Source organism: Zeugodacus cucurbitae, chromosome 2, assembly GCF_028554725.1.
Source record: "Zeugodacus cucurbitae isolate PBARC_wt_2022May chromosome 2, idZeuCucr1.2, whole genome shotgun sequence".
Taxonomy (NCBI): domain Eukaryota; kingdom Metazoa; phylum Arthropoda; class Insecta; order Diptera; family Tephritidae; genus Zeugodacus; species Zeugodacus cucurbitae.
Genome location: NC_071667.1, coordinates 51,649,800 through 51,669,144, shown reverse-complemented (window position 1 = coordinate 51,669,144; position 19,345 = coordinate 51,649,800). Strand labels below are relative to the sequence as shown.

At 34.9% G+C, this 19,345-nt stretch overlaps 1 protein-coding gene across 2 annotated transcripts in view; it reads left to right on the top strand.

Moving 5' to 3' along the window:
• LOC105214247 (5-hydroxytryptamine receptor 1) overlaps positions 1 to 19,345 on the top strand; it is a 143,421-nt gene that overhangs the window by 23,925 nt on the left and 100,151 nt on the right. For both annotated transcript variants that reach the window (XM_029041668.2, XM_029041666.2), the window contains exon 2: positions 9,040 to 9,087. The gene's annotated coding sequence lies outside the window, so the exon portion shown is untranslated. The remainder of the gene's footprint in view (positions 1 to 9,039; positions 9,088 to 19,345) is intronic.

Here is a 19,345-nt window from a genome sequence, read left to right as displayed (position 1 = left end):
CTTATTCACTTATGTTTTCAGATTGGACTATTGCATTACTGCTTAGTATTAGTTCCTCATGAGCAGTGATAGATAGTTTCTCAATTGGTTCTCATATTTATAATGTTTCTCAAAAATCCTTAATCTTTTTACACTGAACTCCCAAATTAATTAGAAGAAAAGTACTTGATCTTATGTGTCAGATACATATAAGACTGAGCTCATCAACTTTTATTATAATTATTGAATTGTTCTTAATATAAATCATAGTGCCTTTCCATAGTGCCTTCCATTAATATCATATTCTGCTTAGGAATTTATATGCTGAGCCCCTACTTTATAACTTCTCTATAGCTCCTGTTGAGAGATACGAACGATAATATGTTTTGTTTCAGGGAACTTGTAAATTCGCCACTTCACTCGGACAATTTTCAGAATATTCTTCGTCGCTTGTGTGAGAGATAAAGAAGGCAGACAAGAAGTTTTACACAACTAATGAATTCTTACATATATTTTAGCCATCTAAAAGTGAAGTTAGAAAACAAAAAATCACCACCCACAGATTTAGAATAAGTCAGTAATGTCATCTCAGTAATTTTTGGAACAAAGAGTTAGAAGTTGAATTCATAGATCTGATTCGATGGCGAAAGACGATATACATCTTAAGATTTTTTTTTTTAAATTTTAGTGAATAATTAGCCCAAGAAACCTAGAAATTTTTTTAAGCTTTCACGAGCATCTGCATTTAACAAATACACCGGAATAGAGCCGAAACTGTTCTAGTTAGTGGGAATATACATTTTTTTTGCTTGTAATGCTGTCATTACGGTTATTATTATTTCTTTGTTGCTGTTACTCTTTTTGCTTTAACGATTTTAAAGAAAAAGCATATATCACTGTTTCCGACATATCGTGAGTAAACGTTTTTTCGATAGCGTTAGCTTCCTCCATACCAACTCAGGCGCTCTTTGCATTTCACCTGCAAAATTGCATAAATCAAATTATTGTCAATTATTGTTGTAATATTTGCAATTATAACGGTGCAAAAACGTTTATCATTTCGTTAGCATTTATAAAAACATACACACTCAGCATGCCCACAATTGCGCTGTAATGCCTATTGATTTACTGACATAGGCCACCACTGCGTATGCGCAATTATTATTTTTTATTTGATATACAACCATATGCGGGCATTTGTTGGCGGTTTCGCTTTGTTTCGCCCTACCAGCCACAAAAATTCGCATATGCAGCGTAATTAACATCATTAATTGATTAAAATGGTGCAATTAACGTCAACATTTATTGCATAAATAATTTATCTTACTTAATGTAAATATTTGCAATAAATTTACTCGAACACGTTAATAAAATACATGTGATAGTGTTGTTTTAATGGGTGTAAGCTGTATATGTGGCCACATTTACATATATTTTTGTAAGTCAGCTTGCCAATTTATTGAGTATTCCACTTGTGTGAGGATTGGAGTTCAGCGTTAATATTAATTTGTGGCTTTTGAAATTTTTGTTAGGATAAATTGCTATAAAATGAGAAAATTAAAAAAAAAAAAAAAATATTTGACTATTGATAAATGCTGATTATTATAAGAAACAATTTTTTTTAACCAAAAAAGAAAACATATTAAAATATTGGTAAAATATCCTCGAATTGCATATACATAAATTTTTATCAGAATATTTTTCATCTGTGAATACATATATTTTATATTATTTTCTCTTTTATTCCCTCTTTGCTCTTTCCTGTTAAATATTGTTGCTTAATTTTACATATCTAAAGATTATCTTAGATATACGCCTTTTTATAAATAAAAGTGATCATGGAAACATCAAAACCATAGTGCAAGGAAAGATATACGACCCAACAACGTGTCGAAATTATTATAATTTACTACCGAAATTCGGAGTCGGTGGCCTCAAATTTAAGAGCGCTACGTCCAATTAATTATTGTCATAATCGTTCTGTCAGATCAAAAATTGAGCGTCTAGTGGAAAAATTTTAGTCCACGGGCACAGTCCAAAATGTTCCCGTTCTATTGAGACAACGAGAATATAGCTGCCGCTAGAGCATCAAGTCACACACACGCATTTCTCAAGCGTTGGGCATCGCTGTGACGTCGTTGTGGCGGATTTTGCGAAAATATATTGGCCTACATCCTTACAAGATCAAATTGACGCAGGAACTGAAGCCGCTTGACACCGGAATATTCGTATGTTCCTAAATTGGGCTGAGGAACAATTTGAAAATTATCCGCTTTTTCATAGAAAAATAATCATCAGAGACGAGGGACATTTCTGGCTGAATGGCTTCGTCAATAAACAAAATATGCGTTATTTATTGCTCAGTCAGCAATCCACACGTACACCATGAGTCACCATTGCATAAAAAAAAAAATGCGGTTGGGTGCGGTTTATGGGCCGGCAGCGTCTTTGGGCCGTACTGCTTTCGTGATGATCAAGACAGGCACGTTACTGTGAATGGGAATCGTTACCGCCGACTGCTCAATACTAAAATAACTGAATATCTTTGGTCCGAATTGGATGATATGGACTAGGAAAATATGTGGTTCCAAAAGGGCAAGCTACACAGCGAATGTTACAATCGATATATGAAAACCAAGTTTTGTAAACGTGTTATCTCAAGAAATAGCCCAGTTAATTGACCACATCGTTCGTGTGATTTGACGCCGTTAGACTATTTCCCGTCAGGTCTATGGTCTATACCAACAAGTCAGCGACGATTAATGAACTTCGTACGAATATCGAGTTATGTTTGAAAACTGTCGAAAATTGGAGCCTCTCGACTTATTCAAGCCTTCCCGTGGTGGCCATGCAAAAGTATTCTAGTTCCATACATAATATTATGTTTTTTCCTTTTATATTATGTGTCTTTTGTATAGAACTAAATTTGATTTTAAAACAAAAATTTCGCTTATAGTCCCATCCGGCAATACTATAGTTAAAATACAGTCAAATTATTATTTATTCTATATAGAACCAAAAAATGTCGCTGAGTACAATAAACCATATAATTTTAATACCATAATTAATTTCAATATTATTTAGTCAAAACATAGCGATAAGAGCTCATAACCATCGCCTAAATATCATCCGTCTACCTTTTGTACACACGCCCCCACTGCATCAAACATTTTAAAGCCCCTTAAATCGACTCACTACATTCCACTTTTGTTATTACTTAATACCTGCTTGACACTCAAATGCTGTTGAAATGGTAATATCTTTTGAATATTATTTTTATGCCCTAGTTTCTACCGACACCCACACTCGCGCCATACAAATGCAGAGCTGACATTATTGGCGACCAACCAAGTAATTCATTTTCACACCAGTCAGACAACACTACAAAGTCAGCGCCTTATCGGTGTATTTATGCGCGCGTTTTTCTGTGCGCGCCGTTTGTCACGCCAATTAGTTGATCAATGTGCGTGCAAATGTGGCTCGCTACGCTTAACGGCTGGGTATCGTGCGAATTGTGATTAATGTGCTGTAATTAGTGTTGAAAGCCAACTAAGTTGACATTCGTCGCATTCTTCCGGCCACCGGTGGTTGCCGTACTATTTTCAAATTATGAATGACGAAATATTTTCCAAAATAATAATAACTATGTTAACATATGCTTAACCAATTAGTATGTACATATGTATGTATGTATGCTTGTAAGTGTGTGTGTATTGGCCTTTATACAGTTATAATCAGAAGCAGTCATTTACTATGTAAGTTGTGACATTTCCGCTTTGGGAAAACCGCAACAAATTAGTTTCGCCAGTTAATATTTGTAGTGTGCATAATTAGCTGGGGTTTAGCGTGGACGTAAGTTTAGGCGCCATGTGGCACGTAATCTGAGGTTTAACACTAATATCCGTACTACGGTTATGTTGTATATGTGTTCGTGTGAACTTTGGTGTTAAAATATTAGAAGTTAACTCTTTGTTGAACACTGAGTGGGATTATGCTACTAAAATGGAGAATAGCTTTGGGCAAAAACTAATTAAAGATTTATAGAGACATGGCTTTTTAAACACCAAAATAATTATGGAATTAAATCCTTAATTTTCCAATGATTACCAAAACTAAAACCGAAAAGGATATTAGTTTGTCCCATTCTTCTTCTTGACTGGCGTAGACATCGCTTACGCGGTTATAGCCGAGTCCAAAACAGCGCGCCACGTATACCTCTTTCTTTCAGTTTGGCGCCAATTCGTAATACCAAGTGAAGAAAGGTCCCTCTCCACCTGGTCCTTCCATCGGAGTGGAGGTCTCCCTCTTCCTCGGCTTCCACCAGCGGGTACTGCAGTGTAGCCGCTGTCTTTTTATGCGCAATCTTGCGCAAAAATTGTCGTCATTCACCACCAGACGCATACGCTTCGCTTCCTTCAGGCAACTTCTTTTCGTGCTGTCGAAAGCAGCTTTAAAATCGATGAAAATGTGGTGAATATCTGGTCCATGGTGGATTTTCTAGGTTTAAACTAAGCTATGATCAGTTCGTTGACAGTGGGCTTTAGTCTTTCACACAATACGCTCGACACATATATATATTGTGGGATCTCCCTTTTTATGGATTGGGCAGAGCACACTAAGATTTTATTCGTGAGGCATGCTTTCTTCAGACCATATTCTACAAAGAATATGATGCATGCACCTTATCAGTTCTTCGTCGTATTAGAATAGCTCGGCCGGTAGTCCATCGGCCCCCGCCGTCTTATTGTTCTTCAAGCGGGTAATTGCTATTCGAATTTCTTCATGGTCGGGTAATGGAATATCTATTCCATCGTCATCGATTGGGGAATCGGGATCGCCATCTCCAGGTGTTGTACTTTCACCGCCATTGAGCACGTCGGAGAAGTGTTCCTTCCATAATCCCAGTATGCTCGGTCCCTGCATGATAATGCTTCTTGAAACCTTCTATAAACCGCCTCATCTTTTCATAAAATTTTCGAACATTACCCATGTCGGCCAGCTTTTCAAGCTTTTCATGCTCACGTCTGCAAATGCGTCTCGCTTCCCTCTTCAGTTCTCGATAGCTATCCCACCCCGAACGTGTTGTGGTCAACGTTCTTATATAGTTAATAAATATATAAATGTACTCTAATGATAGTAAGAGCAATAGGTGACATTCTACTCAACGATTACAATACGAATGTTGTTCTTAACGTCTTTTCTACCCTGGTACAAACATTGCTGTATATAGTTGTTTGTGTAGAACTAGCAAACAGGGATTGTAGATTTCTTATGTAATATTAATCGCATCTAAATTAAGTGTGCACTTAGAAATCATACCCAGCACCCTCACCACCTTACCCTCCCGCCTGGGAATCACAACTACTGAGCTCCTCCGACCACATTTTCGTTTTACAGTTCCCTTGGTCACGATGCCATTAAATGCTCTGCACTTTGCGCTCTTTGTAGGTATGTGTGAAGGGTATGAATTGTACCGTTAGTGGCGGAGACGCGACTTGCCGCGGAGCGAGTGTGACGGGCATTCATTAACGATGTGTTTGCGGGATCAAATGTCAGTGGAAGCCGCCACAGCCGCGCGTAATTATCTGCAGTCAGCAACAGTTGCTCGTCGCATACACACATATGCATACTCACAGACAGTGAAACAGCATCGCTATGACTATGCACTAGTTCAGCTTTCATTTCCACTAATTGTTTGTTAGCTTATTTGTTTTCACTCAGCGTGTTTTGTGTGGGCTTTTTGCATTGCATTGCATGGAATGCTATACACTTTAGTTCTCATTTCACCGCAGATACACTTAAATTCTAACACACAAGCGTTTACAATTGCTATTGCCATTTCCCCATTGGATTTTTCTTGCACACAAATACGAATAACCGCCAATTGTTATAACAGTTGTTAGTGTAGTATGTAGAACAACATGTTTAGTTGTTGTTTAATTGCCTTTGGCTATGTGGTCGCTGGCGCCGCTTTGTTGCACACTGCAGCTGGGAACTCAAGTGTTTTGTGGCTGGGCGCTGGCGGCTGGCTACAACGTGGAAGTGTGCTCACACACAATGCCATTCAGAAATACGAGTATTATGCGTTTGTTTGCTTTTGCTTTTGTGTTTTTGTAATAAAATTAAACTGCTTCCATTAAGATATTACTAAGTGTGCATATGCAAATGACAGTTTTTTATGCGCTCGCAATAGTGAGCTTCGTTCGATTAGCGTGTGCATTCGCGTGTTAATCGCTTTTTGCGTTTGCTATGACAATTCAATTTATAAATGCTTGCAAGTTCAATGCCGACTATTGTTTTATACAGTTATGTCCATTAGGGGCTAATGATCGGACATTTTATTTAATTATTGTTGATCCCATTTGAGCGCTGCAATGCGAGCAGTAATTTCCACTATAAATCCAATTGATTATTTTATTGATTTTTTTGACTAAAGTGAAAATAATTTTTGTTCTAGAGTCGAGTTCGTTTTACAAACATTCTGGTATGCAAAAACGCCTATAAATTAGTTTTTATTATTTATATTTATTTTTGCACGTATTGAGCCAAACCAATTTTTTCCACGAGATGGATTTATATATGTATATTTGCTTAACTTCCCAAAATCTTAAAATTTCAACCACATACAATCATAACAAATTCTCAAAAATTGGTCAAGCATTTTTCGAAATATAGTTTAAGAAAATATATATATTTCCTTATGACTCAATCTCCTAGAAAACTGTTTTGATCCGATACTGACCGGAGTGTTATACACTGTTATATGTAGTTTTATAAGATAAAATAAAAGTACATTGAAGATAAATTTTACTTTATATGACGATAGTTTTCCTCAAGAGTTAATTATAACTTGCAACCTAATTGGAATCCCTACTAAGAAAACTAAAACCAACTGATACACAAAATGTATGCACTAGTTAAAACTCTAGAAAGTTTTTTACTAAACAGATGAAGAAGTTAGTGTCATTGAATTGAATCCAATGTATATGTTACGTTTGTAGAGATGTAAGTGTTATTCAGACTCTACACCGGGGCAATAGTTGGCCCTACAGACAATTGTACCGAAGTTGATTTACTCAGTGGATGTACTTCGTGAGTTGTGGTAGAGGCGTTTATATTCCTTGCACATCACATACTAGCCATGAAGACCATTGGCTTAATGAGTGCAAATACTGAGACCTCTCAACAGGCTAGATGTTGTATAATTGCCAATGGCGACTACTTCTTGCTTTTTCGCAGTAATTGTTATTTGAAGAATTATTACGATAAATATGGCAATAATATGACGTTTTAGTACTGCTTGTAAATTTTTTTTATTATGTCTAGAACTGATGTTGTGTTATATATATTTATATGTGTACATATATTCCCATAGTTCCTGGATGTAACATAGGGCTTCAATAAGCATATTATAATTATTTTAATTAAAAACCAGGAATTTAAATTCTTTACAATAATAACCTATATTCTGTGCCTTTGCTTCGAGTTCTCGCCTCCAGGTGTTGGGTGCTTTCCCTCGTTTTCGCCTTCATATCTATAACTGTTCCACTAAAACTTAAACCCCAAGATATTTCTTTATTTGCCCAAAACGATTGACGCATCACCACATCCAATACCAGATTGAAATCAGAGATAGCATGTATCCCTGCCTGACACCAGTCCGAACTTGTGTGCCGTTGTTTAAAATGTTTTCACACCTTACGCGACTACTGTGTACAGCTGAGTCGAACGCTTTCTTAAAAGCGATAAAGCATAGATAGAGAGGGACTGCTCTACAAACACTCTTAAGTTATGGATGGGCAGAAAAAAATTCTGAGAAATAAGGTAGAGTTTGTAGTGTGCTATGAATCAGGACATTTAAGTAAAGATCATCCGATTTAGCACTGGATTGCTAGTTTCTGTGCGGACATTTTAAGGCTAGGAAAAATAATTTCAAAATTGAAAAGGCTTAAAAGCAGTCATGGTGACTATGTGATCCTAACTTTACCAATTTACGAAACAATGCGACACAACTATTGAGATTTTCTCTTATTTTATGGGACATATTTGAAATGACAGTTTCTTCATCAAAAAATAAACCTTTTATTTCGGAATTTCCACTTACACAATACCTGCATTATGGACTGCACAACACTGTTGCAATATATTTTTATTCATAGTAATATTAATAAAATTTAATGTTGAACTGCAAAATTTCTCTCGAATAGCTATGTTCGTGTGCAAGTTTGTATTGTCAATGTATTTCAAATGCAAAAAATTTGCAATTTAAATTCATAATATTACTACTGCCGAGTTCACACCTTTTAATTGTGTAAATAAATAATAATAATTTGACATATTTATATAGGTGATTAATATTTATAATGGCAAATTGATAATTAAATAATTATTGACACACTGCACTACGGGACTAGTGGCTATTTATAAACGCAATTGTTTGCATAAATGCAAATATGATGAATTTAAATTAGATAAACGTGACTGGCGCTGTGTACGGCATGATTGCAACTGTTGTATTGATAAATAATTGAAAAGTTCAAATGGTATGTGTATGAAAATATTATTATAATAATTACTAAAAATCAATTTCTGATTTCTCCTATTGTTGTTGTCAGTTTTTAGTTTTTTCTTTAAAATATAACAATAATAATTGCGAAATAAGTGCACTTGTCTGCTATCTATTGCTTGCATATAGTTTTATTGTCCAAAGGTGTTTAATAGTATTGCCCAATCGATTTTTATCAATTAACAGTACTTGTCGCTAAGTACCTATTTGACTAGCTGAAGTACCCGTTAAGTTTTGACACTCAAGAGCGCTTTTGCATGGTGGCAATTAACGGATAATGTGAGTAATACAAAAGTCAATAATTATAATTTAAAATGCATACATAATTATGGTCAATTATCGAGCTATTAAGCCTATATTAAAGCGAAAATATTTAAAATATGATTTTGTTATGACAATCTAGAATTTTAATAATAATTAAGTATTTACTTTGATTTTCACTTATTTGTGTAAATACATACTTTTATTGAGTAAAATATTTTTCTTTCTTTCAGTAACTTCTAATTGAATCATCTAGGATGGCATTAAACAATTCGTAAAAGGTTTGTATAAAAATAATACTGATTGGCTTAAGTAGAAAGAAATTACTATAAGTTTAGTATTAAATAGTATCCAATTTAGAAGTATGCAGTCTTCTTATAAGATGTCCTTTAATTAATTTAGCTTTCAGAAGTGAATGCGATTAATTTGATTTGATGTTCCACTAAGTCAAACCCGACAATTCTATACTAACCAACTTTAATGCAGAGATTTATTTATTATTTAAATATAATACAAAACTGGCGAATTTGGTGGGTTTCAGCATTCAAATCAAATCCATCTGCCTCAGAACACTATTTCAAATGCGAATTCTTCTCAGTTGTCTTACACCACTTACAAAAAACAGCTCAATTAACTGACACACAATTAAGAAGTTAATTGACTCAGAGTGTTTAGTGTTCAAATATACTTAATTAAAATTATTTGATAATTTTATAAGAGACAATTCATTCCCACATCGAAGTTATACAATTATAAACTAATTGCTTTATTATTTATTGTTTTAATTTAAATTAAATTGAAAGCAATTAGTGCTAAGTTACATCTATTATTCTCACCAGAGTAATCGTGGACCGTGCCACCTATCACATTACAGTTTTCCATTATATTGATTTGCCTCACATTTGTTTTACTATTGAAAAAGTCTTCAAAACAGATCTAGAGTGCTGCTATGAATAATGTTTATTCAAACCTCTATTCCAACGGCAGTCGGTTCTACGTAATTTTTATCCGGCCAATGACTCATGGGCAACTTTCTTTCGAATTATTTTGGGAATATTTTATGCCGCTACAACAAAAACAACAATATGATTATTCAAATAAATGAACTCAAGCATTTGACTACATGAATGAAGTAGCAACTGATAAGAAATGTATTAACAAACAAGGTGGCAACAAGGGTTATATTTGTCCAATATATATTTTGAAGAATAGTGAGTAATCTTTGATTGAGGATATAAGTATTGTGTAATTTAGCGGATCTATGAAATTTTAAGTTGATTTTAAGTGATGGATAAGCCAGCCGGGGAAGACCTGTGATGACGAATTCCGATCAAATTTTTTAAGCGGATGGATCACATAATACAATATCAGGCGAAAACGGTGGTGGTCGAAGGCCGGTGAATCGTCCAATACAGTGGCCAAGACGGGATTGACGGCCAGGAAGATTGTGCTATGTGTTTGGTGGGATTGGAAGGGAATCATCCACTATGAGCTGCTTCCATATGGCCAGACGATTCTACAGCGAACAACTGGACCGCTTGGCGAAAGGGAGATATTTGCCAACCTTTAAATTTGATTTGCTTTTAGCCGAAGATTAGCCGATATCGATTTCCAAATAAATTTGGAATTGAAATTGGTAGAAGATATACCTAAGATCTCTGACTTAATATACTAATTTTACTGCACAAATTATTTTGTTTTTAATATACGATTTCGTTAAAAATTTAAAAACAAAAGAAATGTTGAATTCGTTAAAAATCAAATAAGTACACGACAGGTAATTCACTTTTGCACGCTACTGTATGTATGCATATATTGTTAGACTATTTAGAAAAGTTGACACCATCTCTTTATCAACTGAGGCATTACGTTCAAAATTGGGCACAATTCTTTGTTACCAAAATCCATATCATTTCGTTCTCCTCTGCGAATGCTATAAATAACCAACGATTAAATGAATTATCAATTGCTCACACTTGCGCCTTTATTGTTATTTATGAACATGCTTAGTTTATGAAATACAATTTAAACTAAAAATTAATCACAAACGCCAAAAAGTTCCACTGACCGCTATCAAAGGCACTTTGGTCTTCCCCCATGTACACGTATATAATTCGTAACAAAGGTGTATGTAAATAACAAAAAAAAGAGCAGCGGCGACTAATTTTTATCGCTTCACAGTGGCGTCTACTGACCCCTATTTGTCTATTTTCTGGCGCATGAAATTTACTTTTTTATTTTGTGCCCGATTATTAGACGCGCCGAGCGTTATGAGATATGTGAGTATTGTAGCTAATTTAAGCGCTTTACGTGCGCCAGAAAACCAAAACAAAATCCAAAACAAGTGAATAAATTCGAGTGTATATGTGTGTGTGGTTGTATGCAGTGATATGAAGCATTACAATTTAACATTAAATATTTTTAACTCGTTCTGCTCACTAAAGCTTTACGCTTTTGTTTGCGCCTTCTTGTTTACCTGCTATAATTTGTATGCTTTGTTTGCATTTGTCGGTTTTTTTTTTGAGTTTTTTTGTATTCAATATTTCTTTGATTTCGCTGCTTTTCGGCGGCATAATCAATTTTAAACGATTTATATGCCATAAAGCCCATACAAGTTGTCTGTATGTGTATGTAAGTATATATTTATGTATACTTGTATGTGCACTCATGTGTTGTTGTTTCTGTTGCTTGGCGCAAGTCGTATTTTATAGACTAAATTACAAATATACAAACATACACACACTCACACATATTATATATGTGGAGATATCTCTGTATACTTTTAATATATGACGGCTGACTGCCCATCTTATCGCCAGCGCCTTGGCTAGCTGTATACTGATATGGCGTTTTAATTGAAATGAAATTATAACAGCTCCCCACCCCTCACTCTCTCTCTCCCTCTCTCTAGCGCTCAGCACTTCACTACGCTTGCTTTGCGCACTGCGTTCGCTCACACCCCGTTCGCCGCTTGTAAGTCTTGAAGGTCGAGTGGCCGTTTGTGCTGCGGCTTTTATTTGAATTTCTGCTGGCGTTATGCCTCAACTTTTTCGGCGCTGAGTTCAAATGTATTGAAGTGTAGCTAATTAATTAATTAAAACACTTTTGGTTCAACTGACCCATGAACAAGTTTTTGTTGCACTTGTTGGACTTCACTTGAATAACTAATTGAAAATATATTAAGTTTTCGAAAAAATTTTGCTATTCTTAGAATAAACACACACATGTTTAACTTTGTTTAGCCTCACCAGCAACTGAAATCAGTGAAGCAGAAGTAGAATTTATGCCGTAGATTTGAATGAACGCTTCGAACACATTAGTATATTTACATATGCTTATGAATGTTGAGGCAGATGTAATCAAGACAAGTTGTCTTGGAAGATGCGCAATTAAATTGAAAATTCGTGTTTAGCAATCAGATATGCTTGTTGAATGCGCCCAGACAGCTTCTAGCTTATCAAATTGTTACAGGTGTCTGTTCGAATTTATAAAATTTATGAATATTTTACATGAGGAAAACATTTTGGCTATTAAATGTAGATTTTATTGTTTTTCAAATGTCTGCGAAAAGATTTAAAATGAAAAATAAAATCAAATAAACTGAAAGCATAAATTAATAAGAAATAATAAAAAAAATTAAATGAGTAATTTCTATAAATGAAAATTATTTATTCTATATTTTATTACAAAAATATAAAAACTTGACCCAATATAAGTTATAATAATATTCTTCTTATGAAATTTCCTGATTCGGAAAATTTTGATTTTTTGCTCTCAATATACCGTTCGGTATATTTGTGAAAATATATGTATCCAGTAATCATCGTTCCCAAAATTAACCTACATTATATATTCATAAAAGGTTTTCACTATTCCGATGTTACGATCGGGAGAAACATTGTTTTATATTGAAAAAAATATATCACTTTTATCTTGAACAGCCCTTATGTAAGAGGTCTGCTGCCTAATTTTGTAATCACCGTATCCAAAATTATCAATTTACAAATTTCTATTTACAACCAGCAATGAAAGGCTAAGTTCAGGTGTAACCGAACATTTTATACTCTCGCAATTTATGCTATATTTTTATTAAGATAACACACAATTTAACCCATATATTCGGTATAAAGTCCAATAGAAAAACGAAAATCATCATATATGGTATATAGGGTTAGGTAATTCCTGAACTGATCTTACTCATTTTCCCCACCAACATACATTATATCTAAGATTATATGCTCATTTAATTTGGCTAAGATATTTCATATATTAACCGATTTATAAGCTATTAAGCCCATCGTATTTTTGAAAATCCTATAATTTGCTATATGAGAGCTAGGGGAAGTTATGACCTGATTTTAACCATTTCTGATACAGAGACTATTAGAAGAAAAATACTTCATCTAAATTAAATTATAATAAGATATCTGAGAGATTTGCCGATATTTTCGGTGAAAAATTACCATAAGGCACTGAGTTCTTCATATTCGATATCCGGGGTATTGAAAAGTTATAGTCCGATTTCGACAATTTTTTCACAAGTGATGCCACGGATCATATACAGTATTTGTGTAAAGTTTTATTTCACAATCTTCATTGGTTCCTTATGTACATATATATTATAAAGTGAAGGAATCAGATGGACTTCAGAATTGAGTTATATGGGAATTTGTCTTGGTTGTTAACCGATTTCATCCATTTTCCACATGTGTCATCAGGGTGTCAACGAAAATATTATATACCGAATTTCAATGAAATCTGTCGAGTAGTTCCTGAGATATTGTTTTTGACCCATAAGTGGGCGATGCCACGCCCATTTTCCATTTTGTAAAAAAGTCTGAGTGCAGCATCTTTCTGCAATTTTTTCTGTAAAATTGTGTGTTTCTAACGTGTTTCGTTAGTGAGTTTACGCACTTTTAGTAATTTTCAACCTAACCTTTGTATGGGAGGAGGGCGTGGTTAATATCCGATTTTTTTTATTTTTGGACTGTATTAAGAAGTGGCTAAAAAAATGACTGCAGAAAGTTTGGTTTATATAGATTTATTGGTTTGCGAGATACGTACAAATTTTATTTCCATCGCTTTATTTATGGCTTAGTTATGGCATTTTATGTGTTTTCGGTTTTCGCCATTTTGTGGGCTTGACAGTGGTCCGATTTTGCTCATCTTCATCATCGCAAGCAACCTTCCTATGGTGCCAAGAAACAAGTGTGCCAAGTTTCATCAATATATCTTAATTTTTACTCAAGTTACAGCTTGCACAGTCGGACAGACAGACATTCGGATTTTGACTCGCCTTGTACCCTGATCACTTTGGTATATATAACCCTATATCTAACTCGTTTAGTTTTAAATTTACATTGAAATAAACAAACGTTATGTGAACAAAACTATAATAGCAACTTTGGTGCGAGAGTATAAAAAGTGATCACACTTGCAATATGCGATTTTTCAATCACAGTGAAAAATCCCCAGTAGAGAAATATCCCTCATCAATATTAGGTAGATGCGAGTATAACTCGGATTGTAGAGAAGTGAGCAAAGATGGAATCCATTTTAAGACCTATTGGGGCATTGTGGATCTATTAGTTTTTATACAACATCAAATTAGCAGATGTATAATAAAGATATACGAAATAATATATATTTTAAAATAGAATTTGTTCGTATAAAAACTATCACAAATTCCTCTGTCGGCCTGGATTTTTCTAGCACTTTAATAAATATTACATCAAAGCAAAAGCTGAGAAAAAGGATTTAGAGAAATGTGTCTACTCGCACTCATTTTCATACAAATATAATATGTACGTAAGTAATTAATTTAAAGAGCAAATGTGGGCGAATAAAAAATTTATACTCTCTGCTCAGTGCATTGAAAAATGCAAGTGCTGAATAAAAAATTATGCGTTTCATGTGTGTGGGTTGTCCGCGCTGTTGCAATATTTTTATTTACTGGTTCAACTGCGGACTTTAAAAATATATTGTAATTCTAAAAATTCTTCTATTTGTTGAGGTATTTCGAAAAATTGAAACTCCGATGTAAATTTTTTCATCCCACAAGCTACTCACAAGCATACCCTCAAATTTAAAATTCAATGCCACACTTTTTCATAAGACTGTAAAAATATAATACATGCATATGTATGTACATAATTCCATGCATATATATATATGTACATTATTTATTCACAGTGGAAAGTCATAAACGCACAGAGAATTCGCTAATGAGGTCAACTATTAAATTTTCGCACGCTGACAAATGCGACCGCTACATGAAGCAACATTCTTTACACGCACCCCAAGTGATGACAAGAAATTAATTTGTATGCAAAAGCGGAATGAATTCCGTGAGATACCCATACACGTTAATTAAATACCCACCTACTTAGCGTGCGTCGAAAAAATACGACACAGAGGGGGAGAGTGAGAGAGAGGAGAATGCGAGTGAGCGTCGAACAAACCACGAGCATAAATAAGTCAGCGCAAGCATTAAATTAGCAAGACTGCCCGCGTGCAAGTACGCAAGTAATTCCAAACGTATTCTGCAACAGCTGTGATAATAATTTTCTGGAGCTTTGCCGTTATGTCACCTTTTTGCAGCGTACATTTGGCTTTTTGGTGCTTCTCGCAAACCCACGCACCAATATTATTTACTCGGCTTGCGACAGCCCTTCGCCTGGCAGCTGTGCGACATTTGACAATTAAGCGGATTTTCAGTAGTGTCCCGTTGCTTTCACGTGGCGCCGCTTGTGTAAGGCGTGATTGCCTAAACCCTGTTGCACTGTGGGTTGAAGGGAGCAATTTAAGCTTTAGAAATAATTATATGAGTATGGTGTTTAAAACTTGGCAGATGTTTGACCAGGATGCATTCAAGTGGATTGAATGTATGGCCAACACATGTAGAGTCGCGAAGTTCAATTTATGGTTGCATTTATAAAGGTTAAACTGGGTAAAATGGCGTCATTTATAGATAGATAGTTTGTAATATTTGTTCCGACTGAAAATTTGAAGTGATTGGATTACATTTAAACTCTTCACAAAACTACCCTGTTCTCACTACCGTTGGAGAATTTTAAATCAGCTCTTTTTAACTCATATCCGTAAGAGTGTTTCTGTACTGTTACGAAGTTTTTGCTGTGAAAATATAAAAAGACGAATTGTGAATAATTAAAGGGTGATTTTTTAAGAGCTTGATAACTTTTTAAAAAAAAAAAACGCATAAAATTTGCAAAATCTGTTGTTGTTTATTTTTTGTTAGTCGCCACTGCTAATGACACTTGACACCCCAGCCTGTCAACGACATGCAAGCGCCGTAATTACGCCGCGCACAAGCCAACACACATACATATGTACATACATACGGGCACAATTTATTATTTTTGTAGTTGGCGAATAGTTGTTGTGCACACCAGGGCGGTTGTTGTTGGCCAGCAGGCATTTGTGTAGGCGTTATGTCTGCAATTTCATGTGTTCTTACAAATGTTCGACTCGACACACATATAGAGACAACTTTGTTTTTGCATTGCAAGAGAATTGCTGTCACAGAAAAATGCAGAAATATGTATGTAGATCCAAATGTGTTTGTGTTCGTATAGTATAACTGCTGCATTTTTAAGTGCTTACTCATGCTATGTTGTAGGTGCCTTTGGGTATTGCTTTAATTTTTAGTTATTTAAAAATGTGCTTTAATATTTCTTTTAATGGAACGTTATGTCCAACATTTAAAAAATATCAGAAAACTCTTACAACTTACTAAATTATACATATAATGTATACCTGTGTATAATTAGTTGAGTGAGATAGTGGAACAGAATCCGTAAATTATATATGTATATGGGTGATTCTACGATAAGAGGTTTCAATTGCATAGGGAAAATGGCCAAAGAAAAACTTTGGAATTTTTTGCATGAAACCTCTACATTATGATTTTTGTTCCTTTTATTTATCTTCTGACGTAAGGGCAAGTCACTTAATAAAGGGTGATTTTTTAAGAGCTTGATAAACGCATAAAATTTGCAAAATCTCATCGGTTCTTTATTTGAAACGTTAGATTGGTTCATGACATTTACTTTTTGAAGATAATTTCATTTAAATGTTGACCGCGGCTGCGTCTTAGGTGGTCCATTCGGAAAGTCCAATTTTGGGCAACTTTTTCGAGCATTTCGGCCGGAATAGCCCGAATTTCTTCGGAAATGTTGTCTTCCAAAGCTGGAATAGTTGCTGGCTTATTTCTGTAGACTTTAGACTTGACGTAGCCCCACAAAAAATAGTCTAAAGGCGTTAAATCGCATGATCTTGGTGGCCAACTTACGGGTCCATTTCTTGAGATGAATTGTTCTCCGAAGTTTTCCCTCAAAATGGCCATAGAATCGCGAGCTGTGTGGCATGTAGCGCCATCTTGTTGAAACCACATGTCAACCAAGTTCAGTTCTTCCATTTTTGGCAACAAAAAGTTTGTTAGCATCGAACGATAGCGATCGCCATTCACCGTAACGTTGCGTCCAACAGCATCTTTGAAAAAATACGGTCCAATGATTCCACCAGCGTACAAACCACACCAAACAGTGCATTTTTCGGGATGCATGGGCAGTTCTTGAACGGCTTCTGGTTGCTCTTCACCCCAAATGCGGCAATTTTGCTTATTTACGTAGCCATTCAACCAGAAATGAGCCTCATCGCTGAACAAAATTTGTCGATAAAAAAGCGGATTTCACATTTCGAACCGAACACTGATTTTGGTAATAAAATTCAATGATTTGCAAGCGTTGCTCGTTAGTAAGTCTATTCATGATGAAATGTCAAAGCATACTGAGCATCTTTCTCTTTGACACCATGTCTGAAATCCCACGTGATCTGTCAAATACTAATGCATGAAAATCCTAACCTCAAAAAAATCACCCGTTATTAGTATATAGAATACATACACATAAGCATTCATGCGTACATAATCGCATGCTTAGTTCAATTAATTTCATTAACAACAAGAGCGAAATTAATGAACAACATGCCGTTCAATGTCGCATGAATGTTGCGTATACGCAACGGTGTCCAACAATGTCCTGCAGTTAAATACATTGTACTTGCTCAATTTGCCGGGCGTCCACATGTTAAATTGGTGAAATGTTGAACATTTGAACACGTGCTGCATTTAAGTGCAAATAAATGTGGCAAAGCGTAAGCGATACGACATTATATAGCTCTAATATCCACATTTATATATAAACAAGCACTCACTAGTTTGTATGAGCAACTATACAAATGTGTATAGATAATTGTGCGAAGCGGACATGGCAATAAAGTGAGCAGATTAATGCGCACTAATGCAAAGTAGACACATTATTGTTACATATATTATATATATTATTAGAGTGAGTGTGGTAAATATACATATATATATATTAGGCCAATTAAAGCCAAGAGCTCACGCATATAGTGATACAACAAGAATTTGCGCACAACATTCACACTCTCTCTCTATAGAGAATAGTCAAAATAAGCTTAAGTTAGTAGCTAAATGCGGCGCATGAAAGCGAGCAGAATAAAATTTTTGGTAAGTAAAGCATAAAATAGCGGAAATTGCGTACAAAAGTCCTAACGAAGCAAAGCATCGCATTGCTGACAAAAAGTTACACACACAGTAAGGCAACCACAGAAAGCCAGCCACTGATGGCAGACAAAGCGTCCAAGGACATGAAAAAGATTTTATAAACACATAAACACATGTGTACACTCAACTCAAATGTGTGGGTGTAATGACGCAGCAATACACATATACATATACACACTCATGTGAGCTTGATATATTCGTGGGTCTGATTTGTCACTCAATGTTATGTGTCAGCCAGCAGGCAATTAAAGAGTGAGTGCATATGCAGAGGTGTGATGAGACATATATACATACGAGTACGTGGATAGCAAACAGGAAAAGTCAACAAGCTTATATCATGACATTCAAAAGTTTCCTGTGCGCGATGAGAAGTGTGTGTTTTCACGTAAGAGAGAAGAAAAGTATTTGAAATTATTAACAGCTCCCCTGTGGCACATTCATACATAAAAATAAAGTCCGTGTCAAAGTCGAGTGCCAATAAGAGTTTGTGTGGCCCTTCTTCTTAATAAGATATACATATTTCATCATTGTGTGTGAATTAAGATCGGAATATTATTTTAATGGCATCAAGCAATTATTCAATACTAAATGGAAAGTATTTGGGGTGAAAATATAATGTCGACGTAATCAACTTTTGAAAAAGACAATCATAAATAGAATTATTTTTGAAAAGAAATTAAACTAAAATAATATGGCGGAGTTCATAATATTCAAATTTTTATAAATAAGTAACGAGGATGGTCAAAAGGAAAGATAAATGTTATGTAATGAATATATAAATTTTAGAGATCTTGATATCTGAGAAAGAGAGAAAGAGAAAATACATAAATATTGCTTCAGAGTTCAGAATAGTGAACAATACCTATTTTTTAATTTATATTTTAGTTAAATCGATTTAAAAATGTTTGCTAATCTTCTCAAGCTAACACTTG